This window comes from Semicossyphus pulcher, unplaced genomic scaffold (assembly GCF_022749685.1).
Source record: "Semicossyphus pulcher isolate SPU_LCO1_2020_fin unplaced genomic scaffold, fSemPul1.0.p SCAF_9, whole genome shotgun sequence".
NCBI lineage: Eukaryota > Metazoa > Chordata > Actinopteri > Labriformes > Labridae > Semicossyphus > Semicossyphus pulcher.
In genome coordinates, this window is record NW_027211770.1 from 3,475,216 (window position 1) to 3,488,357 (window position 13,142).

A 13,142-nucleotide genomic window follows, 5' to 3' on the forward strand; every position below is an offset into this window, starting at 1 on the left:
TTTTCGGCCCATCCAGTCGAGGCAGATGGCTGTTCAACATGAGTCTGGTTCTGCTCGAGGTTTCTGCCTGTTAAAAGGAAGTTTTTCCTTGCCAATGTGCCGAATTGCTAAGTGCTACTCATGGTGGATTCATGTTGGGCCTCTCTTTAAATAACTTAACAAAGAGTCGGTCTAGACCTGCTCTTTCTGTAAAGTGTCTCGAGATAACCCTGGTTATGATTTGGCGCTATACAAATAAAATTTGATTGATTGATTGATTGAAGTGAAATATTGGCGGTTCGATCCCCGGCTCCTCCTGTCTACATGTCGAAGTGTCCTTGAGGGAGACACCGAACCCCAAATTGCATGTGAATGTGAGTGAATGATTAACTAATAAATAGCCTTTTATGTCACTAAATTGGCATGTAAAAGGGTGAATGTGACATGTAAAAGCACCTCTCTATGAAAAAACTTAAGGTGGCTTAATGATAGCAGACAAATGCAGGTCTTTTAATGATAGCAGACACATGTAGGTCTTTTAATGATAGCAGACACATGTAGGTCTTTTAATGATAGCAGACACATGTAGGTCTTTTAATGATAGCAGACACATGTAGGTCTTTTAATGATAGCAGACACATGTAGGTCTTTTTGCCTAAAATATGACATAATGTGGATCAATAAAGCTCTGAGTGAAAGAGTAATGAGTTATTACAATTGAAAAATGTCACAAGTAGGGCAACACTACATTTTAACTTTTTTCCAAGAACAGCATAACATGTGTCTGTACCAATGACTGTATAGATGGACAATGCGTCTCCATCTGCTCTCATTGTAGGGAATTGATGCCAAAATAGCCCCCATGATAGGCGCTGCCATCTTGCGAAGGTGACGTCATTCGGAGCCAGAGTCTGCGCAGTAGAGATCGACGGGTGGCGGCGCTGTAGCCACTTCCGCTAACCAAAACACACACTAAACTTACCGAAAAAAACAGCAAGGATCCCGCACGGCGGCGTGTTCAACAACAGAGGTTAACGTTCACAGGTATGGAAACTTCAATGAATGTAGTGATTGTTTTTAGTTCCGTCTCCTCTCGCTGTTCCTCCTCTACACTGCTAATCCAGAACAGATCGGCTGCAGGAGCCGTATTTTTCAACAGAGCTTTCAATCATCCTTTTGACATCTTTTATCATGGAGGAGGCGGGCTTTATGAGCTATACTGCAGCCAGTCAGCAGGGGGCGATAGAGAGGGTTTGGCTTCACTTTTCGGGAGCTGTCATGTCGGCCATCTTTTTATACAGCCTGTGGTCTGTACATTTACTTGTATCTTTACTATGTGTGTGTGTGTGTGTGTGTGTTTAATAGTATGTGTGTGCTGCTCTAGAGGCCAGTATTGAGCGCCACCTCAGCTCCTCTATGGCCTTGATGAAATATAAAGCAGGAGTGTTTTCCACCGAATCAGCATGCTTGTAATTGCATGCGACAGAAATGGATTTCCTGTCAGTCCTGGGCTTCATGACGAGGCCTGAGACACTTTTTTTTTCTCACGTTTTTTGATTTCCAGCATCACTAAAAGGTGATAAATTATCAGACACTTTTATCGCCCTTTGACTGAAACATGACCAAATGCATGGCCGCTCCAACATAAGACCATGTCGGGAACTCTGAATTCTACTTTGGTCATGGCTGTGGTTCTTGTTGAGGTAGGCAGCTGTATTGAGCCCAGACATATGGATCGACCAGAAGAATCTTGCAGCCATAATTTATTTTCCATTTAAGTAATCAAAGTGGAATAAATTGCTGATTTGATGAGTGCTCGACTTGGCATTAGAATGTGATGAGGGAGGCATTTATAGAGACACATTAAAAAGTTTCTGGTAAGGAAAAAGCAGAGTGCTGCCCTGGATCAATATGGTTCCACCAGAACAATCTTTTCATTTTCTAAGTCATAAAACAACATTTCATATTCAGGTTTTATTTCACATGTTTGTGTTCACACAGTGGGGTGGGGGTGGGGGGTGAGATATCTCTGCTTGCATGTAGAGCACTCTCCCAGCAAACATTTCATGCCGGTCACACACTCAGCCTTGCATGACTGGTCCTTTGGAGGGTCAGTTAGTGAACCGTGACTTATTGGTGCTTCCAGAGCAGCTGGGCTGGCTTGGATTGGTTTGTCAGGGTGGAGGAAGCCATCAGGCTCTCTGATTATCTCAAGCTGCTAGTTTCTGCAACTGACAGTCATTCTAAAGTGTATGTGCAATAATCATGATCATTGATCATTTAAATATGCCATATACAGACCCCAGCCAAATGTACCATCAATATAGCGTGTACCATTATTCCCAAATATCCCCTTCAACAAGCCTCATTCAGCAATGATCACACAGCAAATAAAGACATTTAAGTGTGAAGGAATTCCCAGCTCTTTTATTTAAACAGAGGTTCATCAAACCATTCCCTTTAATCGATCTCTCAGGACCCGATCAGACAGAATGCATTTTAGCAGCTGGGGCGGCTTTTTTGTCATTGTTTTCAATGAGCGGGACCCTTTGTGTGTGCTGCTTCTGCGCTGCAGAGCGCCTTGCGTTTTTCTGCTCTGTGTGCCTCGCGTTTTTGAGGAAACGGTCCGAGCACCTCGAGTTGAAAAAACTTAAACTCAAAGCAGAAAAGTGACCGACCGTCATGGGCGTTTTTTCTCATTGTCAAATCGGATGAAAGGAGAAGTGGGCCTTCTGTCAGTTTAGCTATGATTCGGTGGTTGCTTTAACAACAGTAAAAAAAAAAAAAAAAGGCGCAGCGAGATGTTTTTTATTTTAACCGTAGGCTTCAACAAAAAAGGCAGTGCGGTGCGCCTTGCGGTTTACAGCCTGCAAAACGCGTTCTGTCTGATCGGGCACTAAGAGGGTATCAGTGTCTTTCAGCACACTGTTTTGGTTTGCTGGCCTGCAAACTCTGCTCCCATCCAAGTGAGTGTTCACACTGCTGGATCTGAGAGGAAAAGGAGGTGGCACTGTAAAGCCCTTTTCCCACTGGTCAAAAAACCCGCTAACCCCTGGCTTTTTTGCTTAGTGGGAAAGGTTACAATCTGCATTCAGACCCGGGTCAAATGACTCTGCAGTAGACCCGGGTAATTATCACCTCGGCTCAGATCGGCATTGATGGGAACACAAAACCCGTGTTGAGAGGCTAATCTCCGCCCCCTTTCCGTTGCGATGCTATGCTCTGTCAGTAACTTCTGTGATTCCTTGTCATCTCAGCTACAAATTCTGCCCGTCTCCATCCAAGCAGCGCTCGAACATCGTTCCAAATTTGTCTGTGCCAAGTTTGATACACAGACTTAATGAGTAATAGATACAATAGAGACCTAACCACCGTAACATCTTCACTGTTTACTAACCCTGTTTCGGGCGCGTTTGTGACGTCAGACGGTGACGCAGCAGAAAAGAGACCGACAGGAGTATACTCTACTGGCAATAGGAAAAGAGACAATCAGTATCTATAAGCAGGTCTTCCTGGGTCTGAAAATCCTGTGTCAACATGCTAATTTGGGTGGGAAAGGGGTATGAGAAGGTGTTAGTGTCTTTCAGCTCGCTGTTTTGGTTTGCTGGTCTGCAAACTCTGCTCCCATCCAAATGAATGTTCACAAAGCTGGATCTGAGAGGAAAAGTACGGCAATGGAATTGTTGACAGCAGTACTTTATCAGTTCACATAATTTGGGTTTTGTAATAATTATTAACATGGCAACCAGTTTGCTGTTCCGGCATACTTCAACTCTGAGGCAGAGGATTTTTACTGCAGGGTGAAGTACGCTGGGAAAGACCCCCACTATCCCCCGCTCGGGCCTCTGGGGTTCGGCATTGACTGATGACCTCTTCTCTCTACTTTTGCACCTCATGCTACTCTTGTTCCTGCCTGAACCCCCCATATCTTCATTGTCCAAGGAGGAGTCCTGATCGAAGTTGCTGTAAATCTATTCCCTGTAGTCAATCTGGCCTTAGTAGGTCCTGGTCCTGCTGTGTTCACTGGGAGGCTGCTGAGTGCAGCTCATTGTTCGCCTACCCAGGATCTGTTCAGTGCTTAAAAATTGAGACTGTTAAAAGTTAAAAACGCCACAAAGTTGTTTTTAAACGTAAAAACAAGAATCAAACTAATTACCATGCTACCATATAACTACAGCTCCCAAGAGGCCTTGACAGTAGAGTATCAGTAGCTAACATTAATGAATAATGTTGTAACAAACAAAATACAATCCACTTCCTATTCAAAAAGTAATGCTTAATTTGTATACTTGTCAGGTCTAATCCCAAATAGCTCAGGGAAAGTAAAATGACATACCAAACAAAAGCTCGGGTCTCAGGAGGTTTAGTAAAGACAACATTTGACAACTTCACTTAATGGACGATGAAGCTGTGCCAAAAATTAAAACCGTCTAACAATGTCCTCCATGTGTTGTTTCCAATTTAGCAACACAGTGTTTAATTTTGTGCAAATAAACATGAACCTAAGACGATCCAATATGACGTTTCCATTTATAAATGTCTGCCTTTTGGAGGAATGGAAATCCAATTTAAACTTCTTAAACATACAGACCAGCAGGCAGGCTCCTGATTTGACTGCATCTTCACCCAGAATGGATTCATGTCTTCACAAAATGACAAATTAATGCAAGTTTTATAGTTTTTGGGTCCCTTGATATGATAATTTTAGTCCTTTAGATACACACAGCACACACACATTCTTATCAGCCAATAAACTAAGCTCCGTGCATCATCCAATAAGTATTTCCTATATGAGCTGTGACAGTGTGTGTGTGTGTGTGTGTGTGTGTGTGTGTTATCTTGCAATGACTTCATGTTGCAATTCAACAGGCCTCTCTGAAATTCAACACTGCCTCAAGCTATCAGAACTATTAGCAATGCAGCTGAGCATAAACACCATTTGACCCGGGTGTGACCCTAAATTGATGCAGGAGTGGACATGCCTGAATGAAAGCGATGGCTCTGTAATAACTGCCTTCAAGATGGCTGCAACATTACATCCACATAAAAGGGAAGGTTTTAAGCGTGGCGGCTTTTCTGCTGCCAGCCTCATTAAGAGGGGAACATCAAACACTCCGCTGGGAGATAATCCCAGCCAGTTTTCAGTGCTCGGGCTTTCAGCAATAATCAAAGAATACAGGTAGATGCAGAATAAGTTAATCCTGCAGATTAGTGGGAGTGCATAGAAATGAAGGAAAGGGGATGAAGAGAGGAGGAAGGAAAACACTTCAGAACACGGCGTATCAGAAAAAAGCAGCGAGCTTCAGGACCTGAGAGAGGAGAGGAGAGGGTTACAGCTGTCCGGATCAATACCACAGTAATCCATACCTCCATACACAACTCAATACTCCACTCATTTGGTATCAGTACCTATTACAAAGTATTGATTACATAATGTTTTATGCAGTCACAGGGATCCCACAAATGCACTTTGCACTGAAACAGCTTCATGTTTGTGATAGTGAGAGGTCCCCAGTGACACAAGAATCCCACAGCAAAGGAAACCTTCTTCATTACAATACAAACATTACACCTTCTCTTTCATTTAAATCTTTATCTCTACTACTTAATACCAATTGATCTGTACCAACTAATAGAACTGCTACAGTTTTCCTAAAACGTATCCAAAAAGCATACAACACAACAACAACAAATATTTGTATTTGGTACTTCAGCTTCTTGTATCCAAACATCAATCCAATAGCCTTTTTATTGAATACATGTCAACATAAATATGTTTTTTGACCCTCAATAGACGTATTGTGTAAAAAACGACACATGGCACTATAGACCAAGCCAATGGAAAGAGCACTTGGGATGGGATTGATGTGAACAATGTTGTGAATTGGTTGCAGATTGGTTATTTGTCGGCCCCAAAACTATTTGGTCAAGTTTAGAAAAAAAGATTTTTGGGGTTAAAATAGGTTTGTTCCATTGCATTACTTTATTTTATCTTGTATAACATTACTTAAAGTGATAATCTTGAAGATTGTCATTTAAATAAATGTCTGTTAAGTCACTATCTATCGCAGAGTGAGGTAACACAATTGGGATTGAGCCTATGAGCCACTGATGAAAGCCTTTGCATTTGCAGTATATAGTATTATTACAGACTGGGTGTCTGTGACATACGTGGAAAAAATCCCAAGCGGCGCCCAGTTAGTGACGTGTTTTCCATCAGCCAGCAGTGGTTGGTCTGTCAGAGAGGGTAGGCGGAGCTAAGCGGCTGCTTTTCCGGTCTCTGCAAGTGTTGCGAGTAAACAGTAATCTACTATGGCTGAACAAACAAAGAAAAGATGGATGACTACAGATACAACTTCAACAATAAGTGAAAATCCAAAGAAAAAGAAACAAACTTGACGCTCAGATGAAGCAAACAGTCTGAAAAGGAAAGCGACCGTCAGCCAGGAAAATCAAGAGTTACAACCGTAACAAAGGGAACAAACCATAGACGTCTCGTTAAATTGAGACGTATGAGCCCGCAACTCCTTTTTATCGCCAAAGGTGCCGCCAAACAGAACAAAACTGGGAACTTGGAGATTATATCTTTAATATCATGTACGACAAGAAAAATTGCCTGACACGTTGCGTCACGTTACGTCGGGTTACGTTACGTTGGGTACATGCTTTAATTGAGTTCCCATTAGATACTTGATCGAAGTAAATAAGTCTGTGTTGACTGTGTCACTCGGGAACAGAGATCTGATTTCATGGGTGAAAGTTTTTTTGTGGAACACATATCACCCACGACCTTTAACCTCAGTGCACCTCATCGCTCCTTTCAACAGACTTTTTTAGAGGATTCTCATTCACTTAAATTTTGTTCTGAGCTGCCGTCATGTAATTGAAACACATCCCTTTCTATCACAAAGTAATGCTGGGAAAATAAGTAATTTTGTGTGTTTCTGAGACCATGCTACAGTTCTTCCAAGCACAGTATATTAATGATTATCAGCAGATCGATCAATAGACAGACTGTTACGACCCAGTTCGTAAGGGGAAAGGGAAGGAGCATAAAACCTGTTGTTGTTGGTAAAACAAAGTTATTTATTAACAAAGAAGTGTGATTGTTTTACAACAAGTGAAAGTGAGGCAAAAATGTAGTGTGGGTGCTGATCAAATCAATAAACAATTATAACAAAAAGACGACTCTACACTAGAGCTAATACCTAATCTTAATGGAAACAAAAACACAAATCAAACCTAACTAACTAACTTGACTAATCAAACAAAACAACAAGTGAAACAGCACCCCTGCAACGAATGACGATCTAGCCGTATTCTTAAAGGGGAGGTCGGCTGCTACTCTCCTCTGATTGGCCGTCTCTCTGGTCCGTTCTCCTCCAGCCAGCAGCGTAGGTGAAGAAGATCAGCTTTAAGATACGACTCCCCAGGCACACAAACACACACACAATCAGACACACTCCAACATAATTAGTAACTCACACGGCGGCTGTAACACAGCATTGGTAGTGGCATGTTATGCCAGGTAGTAAAAGTTATAATATATTGTATGGTTTTTAATGTATTTACTAAACACAACAACGAAAAGTCAAATAAAAAGTTTACCATATTTAGAAACCCAGCGAGAACTTCACCGAAGACACGTGTTCTACTTCTGTTCAGTGAAATGGACCTGCAGTGCTCATACCTCGCCACATGTGCCCTCTTTGATGGGGTTTGTCCTGCCTTACAATAATATGTATACAACAGCAATGTGTGCAAAAATGACTGTAGCTGCCAAGAAGTCAGTTTTAATGACTCGTGATGCTGAAGACAAAAATAAGACAGAAAGCCCTGGGTTATTCCATGTCAGAAAGAGGTTTTTGTTTTCATTTTAGATAAACAGAAGCATTGTGAGGGGTAAGTCAAATTTGAACAAGGCTTTATTTTCCACCTGGGATGTTGTCATTTTGGTCCCCTTCAGAAAAACCTCAACATGAAGCCAAAATTGAAATGTGTTGGCCTTGGCAGGAGGTCACTTAAAGGACTCAGCTGTCTCACTTGGGTGCATAAACTTCACCCTCATATCCTGCTCCTCTTCAGCCTTGTCAATTGTGAGTCCCAGCCACAGCTGTCAAACATCTACTCCACCAACAAGGTGGTGAAGCAGCCATGGCGCGGCCATTAGTGAGTACAAACTGACAGCGCTGCAAGTTGCTGATTGAACACATTTCTATATATAATGACATCATGTTGATCATGTGTCTTTAAGTGTGGTCCTGGAGAAAAAACAACACACACTTTGCTCATCATCAGATGTACCAGAGAAGTCCTGGTTAATATCTTCCACTTCTCCACTGTTAGGTGATACAAAGCCTTACACTGATTTGCTCAAAATAAAAAAAAATAAAATGAACACAACTTGGAACAGATGTGACATCAGTCTGTGACTTGCACATAATTAGCCACATTTATTCCCCTTTTCAAACAAATTTTCAAGGTCTTAGGAATGAGTCCATATTGCATTTTTGACATCTCAAAAATGGCAACAAATAGGAACCACCACGGCAATCAAACTCTGCATTTTAACTGCCTGGGGCCCCTAAACCTTCTTTGGCACTTAATCAATTTTCAAGTTGCAGTAATGAAAAATATTAAATCTGCTTGTGCCTTTCAATCATTTTCATCTGTTGAACACAGTTTTTTCTTCGCCCCTGCTAAATTTCATGGCTTTAGGAGATGTATATCTGAAAGTGTTGAACACTTAAATGGGTTCTCATGTAAGACATTATAGAGTGAGATGAAAATTCCCAGGAGCAAAAGAAAAACTACTCAATTCTCAAAATCTATTACCATATTATATTTATCATCAAGTAAGGAAAAGTTTATCATGAAATCAAAACTTGCTGTAACTTACTGAGCTACAGAACTGATTTTCAACATGGTGTCCATACAATGGTGCACTGAAAAGCCATTCATCTTCTCATAACAAAAATACATGCTACTTAAGAATCACTCTACTCCTGAAATAAACACCACGGTGTGTAACAGAACAGACAAAACAGAAGACAAGACAATTTGGGGCCCCACATGTAGAAAGAAATCTGACTCAAGTGTTTCCATGACCCATGATCACATGACCTCAAGTTAAACATGACTCTGATAAGAACCTTAGAACAATCAAGGTAAACAGGTTCACTATAACATGACAGTTCCAATAGTCAGAGGTATTTACCTAATAAGGATTTAGTTTTAAATGATTGTGTCCAAATGTGTTCACTGATCTCCTGCCAAAAAAAACAAATACTCCACTCTGCCAGATGCAAGTGGATAAAACACCTCCAGCTTTGGCTGTTTAACGTCTCCAAAGACCTGTAAATGTAATTGTGAGTCTGTTGTCTGATAGTCAGACAAGCAGGGTCGTAAAAGTCAGATTGATCTAGTTACTTTATAAGTTACAATGACTGTGTAAAGATGGATAATGGATGTTCTCCCCAGGTGGGTGCGACCATGAAGTCAAGGCTCGCAAAATAATGTTCACAAATCATTTCACAGCCCGCAGTTGTATTTTACGCTTTATGTGCATGTGAAAACATTGTGCATGCAAGTGAAATACATGTGTCCTCACACATCCAAGTTTGTGAATTAGTAAATACGTTTTGCAGAATTGTTTTGTGCACACACAAAAGATTTGTGTATGTGTAAAAAGTTTAGAAACTATTTGTGTCTGTGGAATTAAAAATTTCTGCCACAATGTTTTCAACTTTGGGATTTCACAAGCTTCCTATCTACATGTGTAGACAACTGAAGTTACAAGCTACAATCTTCAGGTTGTCCACTGACCGTCCATTTATAAGCTAAACTGTCCAATCAGGGCACAACTGATTCTAGCATCCATGTTCTGCGAATCCATTCAACACAATGGAAGTACCCCAGGCCTGTAAGGGCACTCGGTGTAACAGCTTAGAGCAAGAGCTAAGTGATGCTTTTGTTAGTTTTGGATCTAAGTTAGCCCTGCAGATAGCGGTACTATTCGCTGAGCACAGGTGTGTGTCAGCAGTGTTCACTCATCAAACTAGCACTGGAGCTTCAGACCCCCGGGAGTTTGGAGTTGTCAGACCTGGGGAATGTGGGGGGACTCAGTGGGGAATGATGGTGGAGTTTGACTAGGCTAAACTAGACTCTGTCACCGAGCGTGATTAAGACACAGTGGGGATGGGAGATGAGTGAAAGGGAGGTTAGTTATCAGCATTTGTGGGTTCAGCTTCCTCAGCCGCACTCATTGCTGCTGGGTGAATCATTTCAAACATATGTCCATGCAGTTGCCATTGATCAAGGTTAGCACCTGTTTGGGTCATACTGAAGTGGTCTGTGACTTCAAATGTGGAAAAAATAAGCAATGCTGATAGGTGGGCACATTCAGGAAAAGCAAAGCTGCTGTGTGGAACTTTTAGTTTTTGCCAATGGTCTGGTTTGCTTTCATTGCCTAAAGAGGCATCACTATTAATTTCAGTCTGTTTCAAAACAAGCTAAACCCTCCTCACTGGAGCTTTTAAAGCAGAAGGCCATACAAGCTCAAGAGTGTAAAAAGTGATTATTGGTTGCAACACTCAGGAAGGAAGGACTGCTTAACAACTGTTTGTTAAGGGCTTGATGACATGGATTTCCATGGTCAAACAGCAGAACAGAAGCCTAAAGGTGCTTTCATGCAGTGACGCGTCCTCCTCTGCCTGCATTATTTTCAATGTAAACACAGACCTCGGCAGCAGTGGCAAGAAAAGGGAGGGCAGCTGCAGCTCTCATAAACAAGCATGGCTATGAGTCACTGCCATCTGAGTCGATGTTGGATCAACTTTTTCAACTTACCGCTGTGGCACTCGGTGTGACCATGGCAACCACACTGAGGGACTGGAATCTGAATATTACTGGAATCTGAATTACCTTAATTATTCACCTCTTTACAAGCAGAGAGCGAACATGTTCATGAAGAGAGATGGCAACATCAGCTTCCATTTGCTCGCCTTGTCCTGGACAATAAAACACGATGAAAACATGAAAACTTCCTTCATTGGTCACATGGCCTACCAACACTCTATTTTAAGCTACAATCTCCCCAGTTTTGTTAAGTTGCCTAGCAGGCGGAGTTGCAGGTGTTATGCTAATTTAATACACGGAATACCAACATTGCAAGGTGACCACCACTCACTGTCTGAATGGGAACCTCAAGATCACCATGCACAATGCCCAACGTTTTCTGGAGTGGTGTAAAGCACACAGTCATTGCACTCTGGACAAGAGGGACAAGTATTGTTAGCCTGCAAAGACCCAGAGCTCAACCCCATCCAACACTTTGGGAATACTAATTGCAAATCAGGCTGTACCACCCCACATCAGGGTTGGACCTCAGTAATGATCTTTTGGCTGAATGGGAGCAAACGTCTGTCAGGTTACTAAGTCTGATAAAACGCCTGACACCAGTTAAGTGGAGACTGCAGAACAAGTGCAAGAAAGAATGTCAAGAAGTGGAGTGCAGGGAATTATTGTCAACTCTAACCGTATCAAACTGCTTCTCTTTGCATTCTTTTGCAACGAGCCCGCTAGCTTTAACTTTGAAGACTCACTCATGAAAAATGAGTGCAAATAGGTCCATAGTTAGGTGCTTAGATGGGCAGGTAGGCTTTTTAAAGTTTCATATAATTGTGCTTCTTTCTGGCATGGATATGAAGAGGAGAAAGAAAGAAGCAGGAGCCAAAAGAGGAAAGACCAAGAAGAGCCTCAATCAAGGACTTTTTAAGCACTGAGCCCTGATGGTGGACCATGAGGTGGACAAAACAGGGTGACACACTCGGATCGAGGTACAGCAGAGGAAGGGAGAGGACAAATAACTAAATGAGGCTGCGATCTGATAGAACCTGGAGCAGCCACAAAGACCAGGTGCATATGAGCCTGAGGAGAGAGCTCTGATGCAACAACCTCTGCATGCCATGGGATGTGCCTAAACATCAACCTTCAACTGACTTTAGGTCTATAGTAGCTTTTCTTGCTTTATTAGCTATCATAATCTCCTTCCCTTCGCCCTGTAGATATTTCCAATATCAAGATGCTGCAAATGTCTCTCTTACCTCTCACAGATCTCTTCATTACCCTGGCAGTCTTACCTGCTTCCACAGCTCATTATGCAGTCAGCATGCCGCCGTTATATTGGTCCATTTCTGGTATCTGCACCCATGTTTTGGCGTCCTGCCTGCCTGCCCGGTTCTATGTGCCTGCATGCACTGCCCTTACATAGCTTCCTGTAGGCCTTTATTTGACCACAGTAAACTTCATAACAAATTTATATTCTGCTTACCTGAACTGAATCAGATCTGGAAGGCCTCACTTTGTAAACAGACCAGAAACAGGGGGAATCTGCTTGCTGGGCACTGGCAAACATGAGAACTACGCTGGCCAACAGTTTCTTGCTTATTTAACAAAAACTGGACAGAAATGATATATTATTATGAGCATTCTTTTTTCTCCCTTGGTGCTATTCAGTTACTAAGAGAGGAACAACCTGTAGAAACATTTAAATAGACTTGGAAAAAATATGAATCCTTTAATCAGATTCTAAATATTGATTATTTAAGGTTCCCAATACTACGCTAAATAGGAAACGCCTTGTGGTGAAAGTGTTTCCTCAGATGCTCTTCCAAAATCAAGAATGGAATCTAAATTTCAGCAAATTGTTGACAGTCAAAACTTTTACCATGTTGTCTGTTTGGTAATTATGAAGCAAGAGCCAAAGACACTTAGCATATCTCAGCATAACAACTGGAAGCTATGAGAAAGATACAGCCGAGCATTGTTCAAGGCTCAGAGATCCACTTCAGACCTTTGTTAAGACTTACAAGAACGTGCTGCTTTCGGTAATAATTTGGATTATGCAAAAACATTTCTTTAACCAGATAAAACTAAGAAAAGTATTTATATAACACTTGTGTTTGTTTCATTCTTACACATGCAAGACTCAAGGTGAGAAGATTAGCCCTCCAGACCCTGGTAGAATTTTACAATGTTGCTGCAGTTCACTGGGACTTTCCCTCAAACGAGTATCTGAGTAACTGCGCCAATTGTCCAGCAAACAGAAAGTCAGGGGACGTATTAGGAAGGCTGGTATAGTCCTTTTGGTCTGGTGGTGGGCG